Here is a 20,255-nt window from a genome sequence, read left to right on the forward strand (position 1 = left end):
TTTTATTCATTTTAATACAACTGACAAAATTCATGTTAAATGACCAGACTTGGAAGTGTACAGAAAGAGGAAGTAAGGAAAGTCCACACGTGGGAGGTAGAGAAGGGCGACTGGGCTTTACAAAGCTCTTGGGGATGTTAGAGGGCAATACATAGATTAACTTTCTGTGTTTATAAAATTGACTGTGTCTCTTAATCAACTGAGTTAAAGCACATCAGGAGGTCAAGTCAAAGAAAAAATGTGCCTGAACCAATGGGTAGAAAATGGAGTAAAAGCCCCACTCCCACCCCATTCCAGATAGGGATGGTGGAGGTTGTTGTTTTCCCAACACTTCCTTCTGTACTGCTTTTCTCTCCTCTCTACAAATCTCTGAATTTATGAGAATCTTCCTACTTCCTCTTGGCTTCACTGACGATCAACTATCTGCTCCCAGATTCCACTAAAGTAAGATATCAGATGCTTTACAAAGCTCACTTAAAAGTTGCAGAATCTTATTAGAAATATTACACCACATGTTTTCTGGGGGGATGGGGGCAGAGGCTAATTTGCTCTTTGATTTCAAAGAATATATCTTCTTCTTGTAGTCTGCTATAAGAAGAAACAAAGACTGACTAGAAGGGAAAAGTGCTAGAAAAGGTCAGGTTTAGAGTACTGTGATCTCCAGGAAAAAGATGGGATAGGGTAGACCAAGCAAATGATTGGAAAGAATAAGCAAACATTCCCAATGTGACAGCTGAGGTGTGCTTGATATGGGAACCCTCTTATACTCTGTATTATGGGCCACAAGCTGTCCAGCAGTCTTGGGCATTTAAAATGCTTCTAACACAGTGAGGGGTCATGTGAGTCCAGTGTCTTGTGTGGGAATAGTGTAGAAGGGACTTGGCCCATTGGCCAAACAATGAGAAGTAACTGGAGCTGTGTCAATCAGTTGAAGCAGCTGTGAAAACTCTATTTCATCTCATCACACAGACTGCTCACTATGCAACTCAGAGTTGGCCTTTCATGCAAAACAGGAAGCAAACAGCACTGAGAGACTGTGCTATGCAGAAGGCATGATGCCCCTGATGATGATGATGATGATGTCATGGGCTTTGTTTGAAGTGCCTGTGACCAAAACCACTCTGCCTGACAAAATTCCTGTTAGGCTTCTCTAAGTGTCTCATCTTCATAGAGCCTTGGAGCAGAGGAGTTGGAACTGTAGCACAAACACTGGCCACTCTATTACATTCAAAGACTTCAAACGCCAATATTAACTCCGGCCCCATTAAAAGCCCACTTGAGAAAATTCGAGGCTGCCAAAAGACTGTATCCTTGGTTCCTGCAGAAACCTGTAAACAGGCTCTTGAGCTCAATTTTCTCAGAACATTTACTTTGGAAACTTGGGAATTACAGGTACTCTCACTGCTCCCTCCAGATGTAAATCTACTCCCCGAAGTGTCTCCCAGTAAGATTAGAAACTTGAAATTTATGGAGACAACTCTCCTGTATCCGTGGTCCTATGGGAAAATGAATTAAGAACCCAGTTTGGAGTTCTACAGTTTCAGTTTGTAAATTATGTCCCATCACAAAGAAGTTTGTTTCTCTGTGGCACTGGACTGGGAGAACCGGTGGCTTTAATACTGTTGAAGAGAGCAAAAGCATTTATTTATTTGGATGTAGGGAGTTATAATTTGCTTCACTGTTGCTATGATAAAGCAATGGACAAAAGTAACCTGAGGGAGGAAAAGGTTTCTTTCAGTTTCTACTTTACAGTTCATCACTGGAGGGAGCCAAGGCAGCAACCTGGAGGTAGGAACTGAAGCAGAGACCTCATGAGAATGCCGTTTATTGGTTTGCTTCCAGACTCACGTTCAATAACTTTTCTGATACAGCCTAGACCCATCTCCCTAGTCATGGCAGTTACTGCAGTGGGCTGCGCTTTCTTACATCAATTAACACTCAGGAAAATGGCCCACAGATGTACCCACAGACGGCTCTGATGTAGGTGGTTCCTCACTTGAAGACTCATCTTTCTGGGTGTGTCAGCTGGCAACCAACAGTCTCCATCACAAAGAGGTAAAGGATTTCTAATTGTATTCTCCCAAGAAAAATGAACTTTTATATCTCGAGATAAATGGCCATGACATTCTGATCTCAAACGTTTATGACTCCACCTGCTTCTGTCCCTACAAATGCTAGGCTATTGGCATGTACAGCTGAATCCCACAATCAGAATTTTATTAAATGGAATTTCATTTGTCATTACAACTTTAATAATAACATTTCATGGATAAGATTTAAAAATATCAGTTGTAATACAGTAGGTGCCTTTCCCCCCAGCAATATACATTTAAATATAAAGATTATGTAATACCTTATAATGGCTAGATCTGCCCCATGTAATATCACATGACTTGCGGTAGCTAAAGGACTTAAACATTAAAATACACCAATGCTTATGATCATTTTGTTGCAGAAAAGTGTGATATGGTGATTAATAAGACGTCTGAGCACATACATCTATTATATTAGGATAAATTCACTAGGTTTAACGAAGTGGGAATGTGAGTCCTAAAGGAAAAAAATATGAATCTCCAACTGTCAAAGAAAAGCTTTATATGTATTTAATAAATGGATGATGGTGACAAGAAATTATATTATTTAATTCCATTGAGTTTATTTTTTTAATTAAAATTTTTAATTAAAGTTTTATTGTAGTTAGGTTTGGTAATATATGCCTATAATACTAGCACTAGGAATGTTGAAGCAGGAGGATCACAAGTTAGAAGTCAGTCTGGGTTGTACAGTGAGACTTGTTTTCCAAACAAAACAAAGCAGAAATTTTATTACAAAACATGTTTTTAAGTCAGCAAAGATAATAATACTTGCAGTTAAACATATGAAGAGTATTAATGTCAACTTTAAAAGTACAACTTTTTAATTTAAAAAATATGAGAAATTTGCAAATGTGTGTTGTATGCATATTTGGGTACGTGGAGGTGGTGCTGCTGTCATGTGTGTGCACATGTGAGGAGGTCTGAGGAAGACACCGAGTGTTATTCTGTATCACTCTCACCCTCATTACCTTGACATGGAGAACTCTCAGCTACCTTGGAGCTCTGTGTTTGTGTTTGTGTATGTGTAGCGGCTAGCCTGCCTGACCAACAAGCCCCAGAGATCCTCCTGTCTACTCTTGCTAACCCTGGGGTGACAGGCCATTTGTGGCTTATTTACTGGTGGTTGGAGTACAAACTAGTGAATTCACTGTGAATCAGTGTGAGAGACTCCATTAAAAAAAAAAGTACAATAGGTCTGCTACATGAGGCAGCTTTATGATTCTTGGTCTTACAACCAAAAGCTTGGATTACCTAAGATACACTTCACAGACCACATGAAAGGAGAAGGAAGACTAAAGTGTGGATGTTTTAGTCCTTATTAAAAGGGAGAACAAAAATATTCACGGGAGGAAATATGGATACAACGTTTGGAGCAGAGACTGAAGGAAAGGCCATCCAGAGACTACCCCACCTGGGGATCCATCGCATATATAGCCACCAAACCCTTACAAAATTGTGGATGCCAAGAAGTGCACGCTGACAGGAGCCCGATCTAGCTGTCTCTTGAAAGGCTATGCCAGAGCCTGACAAATACAGAGGCAGATGCTCACAATCAACCATCAAACTGAGACCCAAGGTTCTCAGTGATGAAGTTAGAGAAAGGACTGAAGGAGCTGACATGGGTTTGCAACCCATGAGGTTGCATATGTAGCAGAGGATGACCTTGTTTGGGCATCAATGGGAGGCAAAGTCCTTGGTCTTGCCAAGGCTTGATGCCCCAGTGTAGAAGAATGTCAGGGCAGGGAGGTGGAAGGGGGAACAATCTCATAGAAGCAGGAGAAGGGAGAATGGGATAGGGTGTTTCTGGAGGGGAAAACAGAAAAGGGGATAACATTTAAAATGTAAATAAAAATATCCAATAAAAAAAGAACATCAATGAAACAGGAAGGGTTAAATAGGAGTGAGAATTAAAAGGGCTGGGTAAAGATTGTGGATAGGTATACATAATTCTAAAGATACTTTAAAAAATATCAGGAAAACATACCCAACACCATAGAAGCTTCCTTATGAGAAAAGGGCACTTAGAATATAGTTATTCTATAACATCTCATACTAAGCCAATGGGAAGCAACTGCTGTCACACTCTAACACACCCCAAAACTTTATATAAGATCCTATTCAGAAGGGATAAAGGTGTATGAGAATGACTTTGTCACCTAAGAGTATCTGTCACATAAGAGCTATAACACTGTCTGGGAAGAGAATGCTCTTCTGAAGCTTTTACCACCAGAAGCTTCCCTGCACTTAGGTGGCAGCTGCCCTTCCCCCTCCCGCTCAGATTATGCCCTTTCCTCTTCATGTGAGCCCTCCTACTGGCCAGGTCAGGCCAGTACTGGGCAAGGTGGTGAATTAATTTAAGAAACAGTGTTCTCCCCACTACAAGGAACCTATACATATTAACTCAAGACAACCGTGGCAGAATATACAAGCTCTATGCAAGCTTAAGTCAGACAAATCCCACCTTGGAAAGGGGAAGTGGATGTGAGGTCATACCTCTAGCCAAGGAGCTACTGGCAACTGATACTCTCTAGGAGACAATCCTTTTTCTTTGAGAGCACAGCCCCCCTCCCCTAGTAAGTTGATCATTCTCCAGTGGAAACCCACGTTTGTCAATCTATGGGCATCAAAAAAATGGGCTCGATGTGTGAAAAACAAAGCAGACACAAAATTTGGCCATGTTGAGAAAAAGGGGTGAATGTTATCATTTCATAAAATTCTCAAAGAACTAAGTTTAAAAGGGAGGATGGCATAAATGAGCACCTGCACAAATGGGTAGTGTGTTGTTGGTGGTGGTTTGCTTTGGTTTGCTTTGGTTTTTGCCTCTTCATTTCCACTGACCCGAACCCACTCTCACAAGGCACTGAGCCTAACGGATAGTAAATGCTAACTGAAAGTGTGGTTTAAGTAAAGATGTAGTGAAAGCTTCCATCTCATGTCACACCTGTGCTGCTGGACTGTGTGTGTGTGGGTACCCTTGGAAGGCATGTTCACTAGGAAAATCTATGTGATGTCTTATAGCTAAAGTTGCAGCAAGTACAATGAGAATATCCCCCAAAATATACAATATAAATTCATATGGAGTAGATCTGAATATGCAGAACCATCAAGTCCTTCATAGACTCTCTCATCACTTAAAGGATGGAGACTAGAGAACTGTAGCATCAACCTTGTCTCAGAAGCTACTGCAGTGAGAGTCACTATGGGCAAGATACTCTGCATACTTAATACAGTAACACAAACCAAGCTATGCCCAATACGGCAATGTTCTGAAGCTTCAGAACAGCATATGTAAAAGCTAAGTGTATCCTAATCATGGGCACGATAGGGTAATGAGTGGTAGCTCCTATGGCTGGGAGAATTCTTTATTTTTATGGATTTCTGGAAAGAGTCAGAGCTAAAGCTACTGGGTGTGTTTGATTACCTTATGTGGACAAAGGCAAAAGAATAGAAGTGTCTGTTTAACCAAACTGGGCCTCTATTAATTTTACCCATAAAAGGAAATTTCTTGCCTCCCTGTAGAACTAACAGTTAGTTCTACAGTGAGAAATAGAAGATATTTTTCTAGGTGATTCTGTGTTGAGTTCTTTTACATTCCTCTGAGGTAAAGACTCTTGTTTGGGCAAACCTAGATGTTATCTAACTTCCCCAAGGTACAAATTCAGGTAGTCATAAACTTCAGTTGTCTAATAAGATAATTTATAATGCAAATATATTAAAAACATATTCTTTTGTATTAGCTACTTTTTGTTGCAGCTATAAAATACCATGACTGAGACACCTTGTATAAGAGTTTCAGTGTGTTAGAATCCGTAATGGCAAGGACAGTCTGGCAGGAGACAGGTGTCTGAAGGAGGTGACACCTTTAACCACAAACATGAGGAGAGAGTGAACTGGGAACAGGGTATATGCTCTCAAAGCCCACCTACAAGTAACAAGCAAAGTCCCATGCCCTAGAATTTCCCAAAAAGCACAGCCAAGAGGGAGCCAAGTGTTCAAAGTCCTGGTCTTATTGGGGGAATTTCTCATTTAAACCATGTTCCTCATGCTGGCTCTCATAAGCTCATGGGAATATAATAATGCAAAATGCACTTAGTCCAACTGTAGAAGTCCTTATTGTGTTGAATAGTTTTAACACCATTTAAAAGTCCAAAGTCCAGGTTTTTTAAAATTTCTTCTGAGACTCAAGATAGTATCTTAATTTTAACCCAGTACAGTTAAAGGGCAAATAACATACTTTGACAATAGTATGTCACTGGATACACACGCGCACACACACACACACACACACACACACATGTACACATTATGTATGTATGTATGTATGTATATATATATGTATGTGTGTATGTGTGTATGTATGTATGTATGTATGTATGTATGTATGTATGTATGTGTATGTATGTATGCATTACCATTCCAAAAGAGAGAATGGGGCAATGTGAGGAAATACAGAACAAAATCAACACCAGACCTCAGCAGGGCAAACATTAGACTGGAGGCCACATCCTATGTCAAAGGTATTATTTTGTTCCCCGCACCATCCATATCCTTCTTGGACTGGTTGCATGCAGATCTGGGCAGAGGTCTCACGGCTCCCTCAGCTCCAACATCTTACAGGCTCCACCCCAACCCAGGCTTCAGTTTCACCGCCTCAGTGACTGACTGAAACTACCCTTCATGACTCCTTCAGTTTTGCATCCTCCGTGCCTCTAAAGGCAGAACTAGGTAGAGGACACTGCCAAGTTTAGCTACTAGCTTGGGACATCCCCTAGCCACCTTGGATCACATGTGCAGGAGACTTTGTTACTGCTTTCTAGTAACCCTTTAGGCTCTTTTGCAAGTGTGAAGCTGAGATGGGTGGAGTGTGACCTCTAGGCAGAATTTGTATTGCTTCAGGACCAAGAAGACCTCTCCTTGACAGCAGTAGTCACTCCACAATTATAGTCTGTCTTCCATCACAGGCCTTGCCTGAAACATTAAGCTCATCTGTGTTCATTTTCTCTCCAATCTATACATTTTGTATTTCCTTCTGTGCTTTTCTTAATATTTGAAGAATTTTAGATATGTGTGTTTTTGTTTTCTTTCTGAATGCTCAAATAAATCCAAATGAAAAATGTATGCTCTTAGTTTAAGAAACCAAATTGTGTTGTTTTAAATGAGAAATGATAAGCATTACCAGCAACAAACAGGGCACACATTCAACATGATGCTGTCTTGAAACTTCCTGTTAATTTCTTTTAAACTTAGCCTCAATCATGTACTTAGGGTAAGAGCAGAAGTCAGACAGATTTTTTTTTTTTTCAGAATATCACTGGAATGGTATGGCCTCTAACACAGCCATATTGTTTCCTCTGTGAAACCTCCGGAGCGTGGCTTACATCCTCCACATTGTTCTCAGCATTACTGTCTCGCAGGCTCCTACTGAAATAGCCCTTTAAGCTCTGCTTAGAACACCCAACTGCTTTCCTAGGCCAAAATTCCAAAATCTTTCACATTCCTACACCAAACAACAGGATTAGGTTCTGTGAGACAAGAGCCTACTCTCTGCTATTAACTCCTGTTTAGTCTCTGTGAAAAAAAAACACCAATGCCCAGGGCAACTTATACAAGAAGAGTTTATTTTGGCTTGTGCTCCCAGAAGTTCAGGGTGCATGGTAACAGGACAGTGTGGCAGCAGGCAGCAGTCATGCAGAGCACGGAGCCTAGAGATCACACCATTAACAGCAAGCATGAAGTGCAGAGCGTGAACTCAAAAGAGAGCGAGGCTGTGCATTCTCAAAGCCTGACCCAGTGACATACGTCCTTCGGCAAAGCCGCACCTCTTCGAGTGCCCTCAAGTGGGATCATGTGTTCCAGCGCCTGAGCCAATGAGGGGCATTCTTCATTCTCACCACATCAGTTTCTTAAAACGATATTAGAGACTTTGCATTTCGAGTTGTCTGATCTTTCAGGGGAGAAAATCCTGCATATATAAAATTCCCCAACCAACCTCTGGCCTTCATTTTAATGGGTGGGCACCACCATAATAAAAGCTTAAGTATCAATAAAATACATATTGTTAGCATGCTTTGCTCTGAAACACAATGGAGTGCTATAAAAGCACCCTATACCTCAAGCAAAGGTGGTGTTAGCGTATCAACTCTTGGTTTTCGTACTGAAAAGTAAGAGCTCTCCATCACAATTTCAGTGTGATTGCCTCAGCCTCACCTAAAAGCATAGTTCATTCCAAATGGAACCATTGAGCATAGCTGTCAATCACTTTACCTCCAGCATCCTATTATGGATGTTTTCCATTTCCTGTGGAGAGCAAGAATCTTCCTCCCCCCCCCCTCTCTCTGTGTGTGTGTGTGTGTGTGTGTGTGTTTCAATAATTTTGATGTTCCTCATTTTGGGAAGAAAAAACAGGGAATGAAGTATTATAGAGAAAATGTCTTCTTTTTGCTTTGGTGATGATTTGAGAGGCTGGGCACTTCTAAATGTGGCTGATATTAATCTACATTTTTTTCTCTAGACATTACTTTTGGGGTTTTATGAATTTGAATCAGGTTCCAACTTTCACACACACAAAAGATATTTTTCAAGAAGAATTTTGAAAAGGTTACCTCACATGTGATATTCCATTTCAATCAGCACACCCTTAGAAGGAAGCATTTAAAACACATTGCTAAGAGTTGAAAGTCAGTAGAGAGAACATAGGAGTCCAAACACCACAGGTCAAAGCTCAGCACCTCTGGGCTGTGCTCTAAGAACTGTGGCAACTTAGACACATTTAGCCCATGTTATCTTTTTTAAAAATGAAGACAAAATCCAAATTTATGGACTGGTGAATTAGCTCCAGGTTCAGTCACAGACACTGTGCAAATTGGATTCGGTAGTATGCGCCTATAATTCTAGCACTGGGAATGTAGAGAAGGGAGGAGGATCAGAAGTTCAAAGCCAAGCTCAGCAGTAGAGGGAGTTCTAGAGACTTTTTTAAAAAGCCAAAAGATAAAAGAAAGAAAGAAAGAGAGAGAGAGAGAGAGAGAGAGAGAGAGAGAGAGAGAGAGAGAGAGAGAGAGAAAGAAAAGACTAAGAAAAAGAGAGAATCTGAACTCAAGGGTCAGTGACAGTTGTCAGCTAGATCATTGTCAGCTGTCACACAGACAGTAAACTATAGTTTGATATTTTGTTTAACATTACAGATTACCATGTTTAGTCTACTGGGTCCCAGAGTGACATAAGAAAACAAAAACAAAACAAGCAACCAAACAAACAAAAAACACCACCACACACTAAATCCTTTATTGTGAAGGACATTAAATCCAAGGTAACATTTTGCTGTGTGTTTAGAATAATCAGATAATGATTCTGCCCTCAGAGGCAAAAAAGATAAAACAGAGTCCCCTAGAAATTTACTACATAAGAGTGGCTAAACATTAGGAACAGATAAAAACATAATGTAACCAAAATTCAGAAAAGAGTGTGCACCATACAGGGAACTAAACAGCAAGAACACAAGTAGGTTTTCAACTTACAAAGAAAGGGAAAATCTGATGCAGTGTCTTTGAAACTCTGTAAGTTCTTTACTATGTTAAACAAACAAACAAACAAACCTGTGTTGTGTTTTAAGTTCATCAAGACTTATTTAATGCACATAAACCTCTCTAAAGTAGGTGCTCTGTCATTACAGATGAAATTAAGGCTCAGGATGATTCAGTCAGAGTAAGGGTTAGAGCTCAGGCTTGCAATTTGTTTTAAACGAAATGGCTAAGTGCTAAGGGGCTCGCCCTGGCTGAAAAATGTAGTACATGCAAGGTGATTGTGGGTATTATGTTGAAAAGGTGATGAAGAACCAACTCATACCATATTGTTCCTGATACCAGGACTCTAAGATTTGGGTCATTAGATAGTAGGGAGCACATTGAAATTCTCAGTGAGGTGCAATATCATATTGATGTAATGCTAAAAAATTTCTGAAAATATTACTACATGTGGATCCAGGAACAAGCCAAAGATTGCCTCATCATTTTCTCATAAGCTGAGTCATTCAGTCCAGGGTGTGTGAGGAAGCCGTGCTGAGTCTTCCAAGGTTTGAGGCTTCTACTTACTTTCTGGGGTAATAAATAGTTCAGAATATTTGTATTGCATATAAAATAATATCCAGAGAGTTTATTAAAGTGAGAATTGTTCTCTTGGTGTGGATTGGGTGTGGTAGGGTAGGGTATAGTAGGATAAGGTGGGGTGGGATTATAAGTGGTGGAGTAGGATGGGGTAGGTTGGGGGGCAGGGTCAACTTCTTTTCCCCAAGTTGTCAGGCCCTCCTGCCTCCTGTGAGTCTCCCCTTCTCTGCACTATCAAGCCTTTCCATGGACCTGCTTCTTTCCACCCAAAAATCATCTTAGCTCAATAGCTATTATCTGTCTGTCTGTCTATCTATCTATCTATCTATCTATCTATCTATCTATCTATCTATCATCTATCCATCCATCCATCCATCCATCCATCCATCCATCCATCCATCATCAATCCTGTTGCTTTAGAGAACTCTTGCTCAGCTCATATAGATTGTGTTACTAGGAGTAGTTCTAGAGTAACAATGGTGAGGATGAGTTTTTTTTTTAATGTGTCTGTGACTGACTTCCTAATTTACAAACACCTACAGTTATCAAAGGCTTTCTTAGAAGCACCTAAAACACTGAAAATCCATAGTATAAATTACTTAATGAACTTACTTAGATAAATGCATCAGATGGTCTTGATTCCCCGATGGTGATGAACAACACATTTAATGACTCTATACAGAAAGCTATTCATAATTTATCTAAAAGTGATGAGAATAAGGATACTGGTTGGTTGCTTTTTAGTATCTCAGGATGAACAGAAAAATGGAAACAATGAGCTCCTAGATAAAATTAAGCAAGTCAAGGCATATTGGGATGAAGAGACAAAGGAAGAGGATGACCTTGGTGATGAACTGACTGGCCCTGGGTATTATAAACAGTCTAAAACTCAGTGGTTAAAGCAAGGACACTGAGTGGTAAGGAATGGGATCTTGTCAGCTGTCATGGAACTGTGGAGGAGGAGGAAAACCCTACAGATCCAGAGAACTTTTAACTCTCAGATTCTTAAGGGTTTATCTTACTTAAGGAAGTGAATTCTCCACCATTGGCAAAGGATGCAACCCAACCCTCTGCCCTGCAGTGTTGCTCTCACTGAGTTACCAGAAGCAGTTCTCTTAAACACAACTGGCTTTTCACCCCCCAACAGCCATCCATTATCAATAGTTTCTTTTCTAGGGGTGGAACTTGACTGTTTACTTCCTTTCTCTGAGCTGGGATTTGATATTGCTGGAACATGTGCTGGGTTTGTTCGTGCAATCACAAACACTCTGAGTTCATTTGTGCAGCTGCCCTGCTGTGTCTGGAAGACATATTCCATGTGGTCACTCAACACTCCAGGTACTTTCCGCCCCATCTTCCACAATGATCCTGGGGCCTCAGAAGAGGGGATGTGACATAGAGGTACCATTTAGGGCTGAGGTATTTAAGCTTTTAGTCAAACAAAAAGGAGATGGCTGCCAGGTGATTAAGTGTATTGCATGTGAGTTGCTTTTAGAAGCTTGGCAAAATGTCAGCTATTCTAAATAACTTAAATTTGATTATAATCCATCAACAGCAAACAGAAAACCCATTGCTCGCTAATATACCAATAAGTAGGTTGGAAGTAAATGTTTGTGTACTTTGAACAATGAAACAAAATCCCTATGAGTATTGTGGCTGTTAGTGAACAGCCTTTTCTTGTAAGTTATCAAAGGACTTGGTTCCTGGATGGGCTAGAGAGGTAATTCCTAGGTCTCAGGAAACCATGAAGAAGAAGTAAAGAAGAAACTGTGATTATCACCATTAGAAGATATGAATTTTTATCAAGTTGTAGAATAGTTACAGAAGCAACTGAAGAAACATTTGGACAGTTTGTTGAGATGAGGAAAACACTTTAAGACCTGCTTTACTCACCCTAGAAAACCTAGGACAATACAGGTATACATTCCTTTATAGGGAGTTTTACTTGAGCCCTCTAGCAAAGCTGGTGTTTCAGAAACTGGACTTTGTAGGGCACTGAGAGCCTAACCTAAGTAATTAAAAGTTTAAAATATCTTTTCAATGACACCTTTCAGATTTTATTTAAAATAATGGACACCTAGGTTATAGTGGTCAGTCATTGGCTCTCTGGGCAAGTGAAATTATTAAGAGTTCTCTGATACATGATGAACAATGGGCGTTCATTGGTGGCAATATATGGTCACTGTGCCTGGGGAGGGGGAATTACCTAGTGTAATTTGAGTCATGTACTCAGACTCAAAGAAACCATCTTCAAAGTTTCCATGTACTATCCTTAAGAAAATTAACCTTTATTTTCAGAAACTAGCTTTTCTTTTCTGCTCAGCCATTCAAAGTGGCCTTTTAATAACTCCCCCCTCCCCCCGCCCCACCACTTTGTCTTAGTTAGGGTTTCTAACACTGTGATAAAACACAATGGCCAAATGTAATGTGGCGAGGAAAAGCTATATTCCTTCTTACAGCTTGTTGTACATCATCTAGAAAAGTCAGGGCAGGAACTCAAGGTGGGATCCGGAAGACTAGAACTGAAGCAGAGGCCATGGAGGAGTGCTGCTTCCTGGCTCGCATCTTATTGCTTGCTCACCCTGCTTTATGACAGCAGCCTGTGGCACCAGTCAAGGGGCAGCATTGCCTACAGTGATCTGGGCCCTCCTACATCAATTATCCATCAAGAAAATGCACCACAGTGTTGGCCATAGACCAATCTAGTGGGGTCATTTTCTCAATTGATGTTCCCTTTGTAAAAAGGACTTTGGCTTAACTCAATCCGACAAAAATCCATCCAGCACACCTTTCTAGTCTTTGCTGAATAAAACATAAGAAATTATGACATTTCTGTATTCTTGAGACGTAATGTTACTCTGCTCTGTCTACCCCACCCATCCTCTAGAGATGATTCTCTTTTGATCTCTCTCCTGAGTCCCAATATTTATTCTTCATTAGACACAATGCCTTTACAAGAAGCCTTATTTGTCAACACTGAAGACAAATTCCTGTTGGCCAGTTGTTACTATGGTAGTCACTTACATCTGATAGCTAGGGTTAGTGCTCTCTCTCTCTCTCTCTCTCTCTCTCTCTCTCTCTCTCTCTCTCTGTGTGTGTGTGTGTGTGTGTGTGTGTGTGTGTGTGTATGAGAGAGAGAGAGAAAGAGAGAGAGAGAGAGAGAGAGAGAGAGAGAGAGAGAGAGAGAGAGAGAGGGAGGGAGGGAGGGAGAGAGAGAGAGAAACATAAAATAAATAATCAAGCTTCTCTGGTTTTGAGAGATGGGATATCTGAGTTCCGCAGCTTATGTGGATATACTATGAGACATTATTGGGAGAGACTTGGATCTAGAAGTTGTGATTACTGGGTTCTTAAAGGCACCATCAATTATATAAGTATATGCTGGTAGCAAACTTGGTCACCCAGTGAGATTTGAGACAGCTTGCTCGCATCCTTCCAGTGGTACCTTGCTTGTCACAAATGAAAGAAGCATCAATTTCCCTACATAAGGAGCCTCTTCCTTACCTTTCCCAATGATTACATATGCTGCTAGCCAGAAAAGAAGAATATTTCCAAGACCAAGTATCCCTCAGAGACTCTGATAATTAGGGCAGAGTTCTAATTGCCACTTGTGTTCCCTGTAGGGATCTATGCCAATTAGGAGGATTCTGAGAGCTGGGAAAGGGAGATAGGACAGAAAAGGCTGAGCTCCGATCTTATGTCTTTGAGTTGTTTACTTTCTTCATTTTCCCCCCAAGAGGTCAAAGGCCATGCAGGGGTCAACTTTAATACTGAGGTTGGCCTGTTTTGGGTTAAGGAAGAGATACCTTCTGTTCCTGGTAGGCCCTAAGGGTAAAGGACTTTTGTTCCTCAAAGAACCAAAGACCAGAGCTTGTCCATAGTCAAACAAGCGTAGGACTCTGGAGTTCACTTCTGAGTTTTGTACCTCTTGGGTGTTAGTGGCTTAGTGTATCCAGGACTCTATGAAGTATATGCTCATTAAAACAGAATCTTGTTACCACCTCAACATGTCTTTCTTTTGTGAACAGACCCCCCAAGTCAAGCTCTTAGATCTGTCCATTCAGCGGGATGGCCCCTGGTCCACCTCCCCCAACATAGGAGGCTCAAGTGTGAGGTGCTAAAGATGCTCCAAGAGATTTGGAAAACAGCAGCAGTATCCTAGGGTTTCTGCCACTAGCCAGCAGGGAAACTGAGGGATGTTAGGATACTAGGCAAGGGGAAAACTCGCCAACTGAAGCCCCCACCAGCTCATGTGAGCAGTAGAGATAAGAAAAGGAATCACAGGGACCCCAAGGTCTGAGGTGCTTCCTCACAGAATAGCGCAGGTCGCAAGGCTGTGTCAGCATGAGAACAGCACCAGGAGTGGGCTGCAGCCACCATGGGGTCCACAGCTGCCTGAAGCTTGGCCTGGCTGGTCCAGTGTCCACTTAGTCCAGGAGAAGAAAGAGACAAAGGTGCATCCAGACTAAACTTCAAAGGGACACAATGTGGCACCCTGACATTAGCTCCCGTGTAAGCTAATCAGTACCTGAACTATCCAGTCCAGCCCTTCAGGCCTCCTGGGAGCCCTCGGGCCTGACTGGAAGCTAAAGGATCTGTGGGGCAGTCCTCAAAGAATCCCTATGAGCCCCTGGAGTGGCCAGGTTATGAAGCCACCACCAGCTTTGCCTGCCTGGATTTGACCTTGGCAGTGGATTCTGGGTTAATGTAGGGAAGGGCTCCGAAGGAACCTCTGGTCACTTGATTTGTTTCTGAGTGAGTGCATTCAGCTTTTCCAGGAGGGCATCCTCCTCATCCTCCTGGGTGAAGCTTCCTGCCAGCAGCTCATCAATTTGCCTCTGGTACTCTACTGCCTTCTGGGTCTGGTCCAGGATCCTCTCCTCCTCTATGGACATCAGCTGGTACAACTTATTCAGACCTTCATTCTCCACCTGAAGCCCCTCCATCACCTTCATCTCGATCTGTGGGAAGCCGATGCTCTGAACCATGGCTTCCAGGCTGCTGATCTTGTTTTCTGTCCTACCAAGCAGTTGCTCCCGGTACCTCTTCTTGAGCAGCTGCTTAGCCCATTCCTTCTTGCCATCCAGTAGCAGCTGCCTGGCCAGGGCCCATTCCCTCCTCAGCTGTTATATGACCCTCTTCTGGTACTGCCTCAGCTTGTCTCTCTGCTGCTTCAGTTGCAGGATGGCCTTGTCCTGTTCAGTGACCCCCCTCTGCTTCTTGGCATCCAAACGGGTTGCCCATGCCCCGAGGCCACTGTCTATTTTCTTCAGTCTTAATGACTATACTGTACTGGCTGATACTGTGTTAACTTGTAACAAGCTAGACTCATTTGGAAAGAGGGAGCCTCCACTGGGGGGAAAATGCCCCCACCATAATGGCCCATGAGCAAGCTTGTGGTGCATTCTCTTAATCAGTGATTGATGTGGGGGGCTCAGACTATTGTGAGAAGTGCCACTCCTGGACTGGTTGGTGATCCAATGACCATAAGAAAGCATCCTTAGCAATTCATGAACAGCAAGTCAGAGGTAGAACTCCTTCATGAGCTTCCACTTCCCGGTTAAGCCCTGTTGGAATCCTGACCCGAATTCTCTCCACAATAGATAAGAGTATGACCTGAGAACTGTAAGATAAAATAAGCCAATTCCTCCTCAAGTTTCCTTTAGCCTTGTTATTTTCATCACAGCACTAAAAACCTTAAGACCCGTGTCATATTTGAGTAGAAGTACAAATGGTTGAATTGGTAAACCTAAACTTAATTTGGTCCTGTGTATGTATCTGCAATGAACAAATGCAGGTTAGTGGAAAAAAAAAAAAAGCCCAGTGGTAAAAATGCAATTGGCTGATCTATCCTTGTTAACCATGGCTTACATGGTATTTTGGGTTCCTTTATTTCTTCTGATTTTCTGACCAGAGACACACAGAATATTTGAACGTCACCAACAACCAAGAATAGAGAATTCCTGGATCTATTCATACCCATCTTCTTGTCATTGGGAAAATATCAGCTTAAAACCTGAACCCCCATGTATCCAGTCTGGCAGAAATGGAAATATTCTAAATAATCTCTCATTCTAACTGTCAGATTGTTAAAACAATGGACACCAAGGAATGGGAATCTCCCCAGGAATCTCATGCTTAGAAAGGAAAGGGCACCAGACAGTGTGGGAACTTATTTCTCAGACAAGATTTCAGATAGTTCTAACAATGTCAGACCACCTTCCAGGCTGAGCCTGATGCTCAGACAATGATGGGCCAATGGTGGGCAGGTGGGCAGGACCACACTTTTTTGGGACTTCTGAGATGTGGATACCCTTGGCTCTCCATTTAAACTTTAATCTTATCTTGGGGCATGCTAGAGGGTTTTCTGAATTTCTTTGTTTCTGTTCCCAAAATGTCTACATTAAGTAATTCAACTAATGAATTTGAAGTGGCATTTCTATCACTCAGAGCGATTGTGGAATTTTTTGGGGGGTTGTACAGTTGTAATCTTCATTCCACATAAGAAATTTGGGTGTGTTAATTTTTTTTACCAGTTCACACTTAATTTTTCTTTCTTTCTTTCTTTCTTTCTTTCTTTCTTTCTTTCTTTCTTTCTTCCTTCCTTTCTTTCTTTCTTTCTTTCTTTCTTTTTAAGATTTTTTTTTAAAAACAACTTTATTTTACAAAACAAAGATAAATGTACAGATTTTAAACATTTTTTGCTTAAAATTATACATTTTTGTCAGTACTTTTTTTCAGATTTTAACATAATTTTTACATAAAACTATATGAATATATTTTTAGTCAGTGCTTGATTTTTTTCAAGGTTTGATAGTATGCCTTGAAAACTTAATAGTTACAATGAGCATAAAGTACATGTAAAACAAAATGTAACATGGAAATAGTTAAAGTTTTCTCGTTTTGTAAATATTTTTTGTTTTGTTTTGTTTTCTTTATTTCTTGGATTTAAGCAAAGAAAAAAATATACAAAATACAAAGGTGCTTCGTACCTGCGAGTCTCATTGATTTGTAAGGAGCTGAAAATCTACCCCAGACACAAAGCTATTACTTTGTCTTGTTACTTTGTGTGTAGTAAGAGATGCTATAGTAATGTGGATGTATGTGGTATAAACAAAAGAGAGTGAGGGTGGTTGCATTGCTGTATGCACACAAAGGAAGCTAACTCTGAGGTCACTTCTTCAGCTTTATTGTCTTGAGACAAGGTTTCTCACTAAGCCAGAAGCTTAGTTCCCACTAGGCTGACTGACTGGCAAGATTTTCAGATCTATCTTTGCCTTTCAGTTCTGGAATTACTGGCACACACTGTTATAATCTTTTTTTTAAAAAAAATATGGATGCTTGTGTTTGTGATGGGAACTTAAATTTTCAAGCTTGCAAAGTAAGTATGTTTGTCTATTTAGTAAATCCTCAGCACCCTATATTTGATCATTTTAATTTATATATGATGTTATATGTACTTATGAGAAACCATCTAATCTTTTAGTACATTATACCTTGTACTGAGGTGTTCTATTATATTCTGAGTGACTGTGAATGTTTACAATGTAGAGTATATTGTTGTAAAAAATGAGGAAAAAAAAGGATTTTGAATGTTTTCACTACATACACATGTCTGAAATGGCTCTTGAAATGCAGCCCTGTTAACTCCAAGCAGGGAGTTCAGTCTAGTTGGGGATGGGGAGCAGCCATATTCTTGAGGAATTTAAAGATATAAGACTCAAAGGTAAAAAAAGTAATACAATCTTATTTTCTCCAAGAATGTATAGCTTTGGTCGTTTCGAATAAAAGAACATTGCCTGTGTGTTAGTTGAATCCATTCTTTTTTCTTTCACTGGGGTAGGCTTGTGAAGTTACAATGCTTCAGTTCTTCCTCTGGCTTTGCCTAAACCAGTGGCTTCCAGAGGAGGGGAGGATATAGACTCCAAGGGAATCTGATGATGTCTAGAAACATTCTTGGTTATCATGACCTGGGAAGGAGGTGGGTGCCACCGGACCCATTAGTCTGAGGTTGGGGTGCTGCTGAACAGCCAAAGGGTACAACTCAGCTCACACAATAAAGAAGTGTCCCACCTCTTCTCCCCCTTAGAAGCAGTTCAGAGAAACACCGATTTAGTCTCCATATTCTACCTAAGTTTTGGTATTGCCTTCATCTCAAGATCCCATCTTATTAATCATAAAAATGGAACAGAAAGAGGAAAGAACTAGTAATTAAAATCCACATGTGTAACAATAAGCAGTATGTGATTTCTTATAATTACCTAATAATAGACCCAGGGAAAGAATGGAATTTTTTCTTATTAATATTACATGCAAGTGATGTATGAGCACATTCTTCTAGAATAAAAATTTCAACATCATGGAAAAAATGAAGTGCTCCTAGCAACCACACTCTTATTTCCCACACACAATTATTTTGGTTTTATTGTTAGCTTGGTATATCCTTCTATAACTAATAAAGATGAACATAAACTCTATGCCCTGCTTAAACATTTAATTTTACCATTATGGTGTGTTATCATCCAGTCTTCAAGTTATGAATATAAATCTCTTTGTAAAAGCAAACTAGTAAGAAATTTACAGAGCACAAAGAAGTACATATTACTTGTTATGGGGTTCAACGCATGGAAGAGTAATTTTACTTGTAAGAGTAGGAAGATACGTGTGACATGTAGAATTTAGGAATACACAGAGTTCTTAGTATCAAATCTTAGATCTGACAAATATTTATCACATAACCAGCCCAAGCTTTTGATGTTTCATCTTTAATACACACTGATCAGAGTCACATCTACTTCTGAAAAATTGTTAAAAGTTGAAAAGATTAGAACCCTTTGCTAGTCATTTCAGGGGAGAGGGTAGCATTTGAACAGGGTTTTAATGATTAAAAAAATTCTCCATATTCAAAGATGCAAATTTCCTGACAGGATTTTCTGTTAGTCTTGGCTTGTTTTTTACATTTTCTCTCATATTTCCTCAAGTACACAGATTCTGAAATCTGACTCAAACTGCTTTATCCCGTACACTCCTACCCTCTTCTTGGAAATTTCACTGAAATGTTCTGAGGTCCTTCTAAGCATAATCCAACCTTACCACATTTATTATGAATTAACAGTGATCCCTAGACTCATACATTGGGTCACAGAAAATAGAAGTTTATTTAGAAATAGAGACTTTGCAAGTGCAGGATCTAAATCATCAATAACTCATCCTAAATTCCAAATGGACCTCACATGTAGTTACTTGTATTCCCAAGAACACAAGGAGAGGACATAGACACATACAAAAAGAAGGTTCTAAGAAGGTATGGACAGAAAATACTTTTGCTACCACAATCCAGGAAGTGTAGAACTTAAAGATAGAAAAGACAGTTGCTTTTCTTCCAGTTTGAATATGCACCCAGGAACAGATCCTGTGCTCTAGCCCCTTGCTCCACCCCATTAAAACCCAGAGAAAGCTTGACGCCCAGAAGTTCTGGTACCTGAAACTCACAGGTTTACAGATCAGGCTCTCCAGACACCCTCACATACTGAGAAACAGCCTGACCCAAGGAAGCCCAACATAACCAGGCTCATAGGAGTGACAGGCTCCAATCAGAGACAGCAAAGCCAGTTAACTCTAGAAGTAACCAGATGGAGACAAACACAAGAACATAATGAACAGAAACCAATGCCACTTGGCAACATCAGAACCCAGTTCTCCCACCAACCACAGTAAGCCTAACACACCTGGAAAGCAAGATTCTGATCTAAATCCCATCTCATAAAGATAATAAAGAATCTTAAGAAGGACATGGATAAATCCCTTAAGGAAATACAGAAAAAAAAAGGTAAACATGTAGAAGCCCTTAAAGAAACACAGGAAAACACTATCGAACAGGTGAAAAAACTGAACAAAACTGTCCAGAATCTAATAATGGAATTAGAAACAATAAAGAAATCACAAAGAAAGACAACCTAGAAAAATCTAGAAAAGAAATCAGCAGTTACAGATGCAAGAATCAGAAATAGGATATAAGAGACAGAAAAGAGAATTTCAGGCATAGAAGATACCATAAAAG

The 20,255-nt window shown here is 40.4% G+C and overlaps 1 protein-coding gene and 1 pseudogene across 3 annotated transcripts in view; both read right to left on the minus strand.

Annotated features, from left to right (window-relative positions):
• HECW1 (HECT, C2 and WW domain containing E3 ubiquitin protein ligase 1) overlaps window positions 1–20,255 on the minus strand; it is a gene marked incomplete at its 3' end in the record, with an annotated part of 297,921 nt that overhangs the window by 225,928 nt on the left and 51,738 nt on the right. The gene's annotated exons all lie outside the window — the stretch shown is intronic.
• Window positions 14,840–15,439, minus strand: LOC308421377 (charged multivesicular body protein 6-like; annotated as a pseudogene). The gene has a single exon. The product of its transcript is annotated as a charged multivesicular body protein 6-like (transcript).

The sequence above is a fragment of the Micromys minutus genome (genome assembly GCF_963924665.1).
Source record: "Micromys minutus genome assembly, chromosome: 6".
In the NCBI taxonomy this organism is placed as follows: domain Eukaryota; kingdom Metazoa; phylum Chordata; class Mammalia; order Rodentia; family Muridae; genus Micromys; species Micromys minutus.